This window comes from Nicrophorus vespilloides, unplaced genomic scaffold (assembly GCF_001412225.1).
Source record: "Nicrophorus vespilloides isolate i.1.1-1 unplaced genomic scaffold, Nicve_v1.0, whole genome shotgun sequence".
Lineage (NCBI taxonomy): Eukaryota > Metazoa > Arthropoda > Insecta > Coleoptera > Silphidae > Nicrophorus > Nicrophorus vespilloides.
The window spans coordinates 1-2,177 of record NW_017095659.1 but is presented as its reverse complement, the minus strand read 5'-3'; the positions used below and the strand labels follow the sequence as shown (position 1 = coordinate 2,177).

At 36.7% G+C, this 2,177-nt stretch overlaps 1 non-coding gene across 1 annotated transcript; it reads right to left on the bottom strand.

Moving 5' to 3' along the window:
- Positions 1-2,088: 2,088 nt before the first annotated feature.
- Positions 2,089-2,160, bottom strand: Trnae-cuc. Its single transcript has one exon. It is a non-coding gene; the product is annotated as a tRNA-Glu (tRNA).
- Between the last annotated feature and the right edge of the window lie 17 nt (positions 2,161-2,177).

Here is a 2,177-nt window from a genome sequence, read left to right as displayed (position 1 = left end):
TTTCGATGTCAATAAGGCTAGCTTGGAGCATTTGTGAAGCAGTTGTTGGGTCAGTGTGTGATGCCAGAATTGCAGTGTCATCAGCAATTTCTATTAACTTTAATTTTATTCATCAAATTCAATTAGCGTCCTCAAAGTAAGTTACTTCCAGGCTTAATGCAATTATTAATGCAGACTAATTAGTATAATTATAAGTTAAGTGGGGCACATTTAAATAGTTAAATCTGTATTACCTTTGGATGCAAAGTCGGAACGAAATTAATCAGACGATTCGAAATAACCCGTTGCATATTTAATGGTGTTACGAAATCAAACGAATTATCCTCTGATGCCAGAGAGGGAGAAAGACGAGACATTCGTGCATTAAGAAAACAGGTCGAATTTCGAATTAAGGATTCGGGTTCAAGGGATTGCGAAGGTGGAAGGCGAAATAATTATATTTTTTTTTTCAAGAAACCCGGCTTTGGCGGAGCTTTCTTGATCTCAAGAAGATTTATCCGAAAAAAAATGTTCTCGCAATGTACGGATCATATTTTTAATGTCATAACTATAGATGAAAGTATGAGATGTGAAATAAAAAAAAACACAGGATCTTTGATGATCCAGTGAATATAGAATGGATTTTACTGTAAAAAAATATCTCTCACATCTTGTTTGGTATATATTTTTTTTTATAGAATACTTATTTTATTACATGCAAATATTACATTATGAAAACAGAAGGTTTACAAGATATGATACTATATTTCAGGTGTATGGATTTTGGCTTATTACATAATTTTAACAAATCATAGATTTAACTGCTATTCCACTATATAACAAGTTGACAGATTGTGCCAACTCACATCCACGCATTGCTTATCTTTTGAGCAAAGAAACTAATATTGATGTTTCTAGTATTAATACTTTGAATATTAGAGTAATAGTGATATGAATTCCAAAGTAAGCATTGGCTGATGCGATTTGATTATGCGTCGGGCGTCGCGGAATCGTTATTCGGGAACGTCACGTCTGAGGATGGAGGAAGAGTAGAGGTGGTCTGCCCCAGTTTCGTGGTTGACGATGATAATGATGCTAGTAATGGTAATAATAATGAGTGTGGATGCGTTCGAAGGAGCAAGCAGCCGAAGAAGAGGATCAAAAGTGTATGCGAGAGTGAGGGAGACAGAATGTCGAGCTTTAGCCGCGGTTTAAAGCTCGTGGCCTCCGTAATTTCCTTTCGGAATTAATGTGCATTACGTGTATTAGTCTTATAAGCCCCGAAGGCACGCATTTAACACATCAAAACTTCGCGAAGCCATCTATACGAAGCGCCCGGAACGCCGGAAAACACACGTTTAATTAGTAATTATGCTAATCTAATATGCAGCACGCGAAAACGGCCTTCTCCAACTCCTGCCACTTCTTTGGAAAATCCCCGAAGAAGCTGCAGCACAGATCGTGTTTAATCTCACGATCCCCCGTCTATCGCCGATTAAAATGTTTCCCTCCTTTTATTCTTTTACGCCCTCCCTCGTACGACACCCCTGATATTGGCATTGTAATGTGTTGAAATATAGTGACAATTTCATCCCCCAAGAAGTTCCTCTTCCCTCGCATTTCCATCATCCTTAGGAGTGTGCGTTGTGTTTGTATGTATGTTGTTGTATCAAGGTAACCTTAGAGGAGGAATTTCCCACGGGAGGCACCAGTCGAAATATACGAAAATGGATTTCGCACCGGGCAAATCTATCTCGTTAAAATCGCAAAGTAATTCCAATGCGTATCATAAGACGAATTCAAAACACTTAACTAGTGGTTACATATTATAACAATATAAGTTTATTTATATAAAGGTTTCAATGTTTAAGAAACTATAAATATTTCCTAAAAAAATAAAAATAATTTCCTACAGTTGTCACACCTATCAAATAGTCAAAGCCAATACATTTACATAACAAAATTAATCAAAATATGATAAAAGACAAAAAAAAACAAAGTTAAAAAAAAACTGAACATTAATCCAGTTGAAAATCTCTGCGCTAGACTATAGGAACGTAGTATGACCATAATAGTCAGAGGTCGTCATTTAAATGTAATTTAAAACAATTCCGATACCGGGAATCGAACCCGAGCCTCCTGGGTGAGAGCCAGGTATCCTAGCCACTAGACCATATCGGATAGTTATTTGAACTACT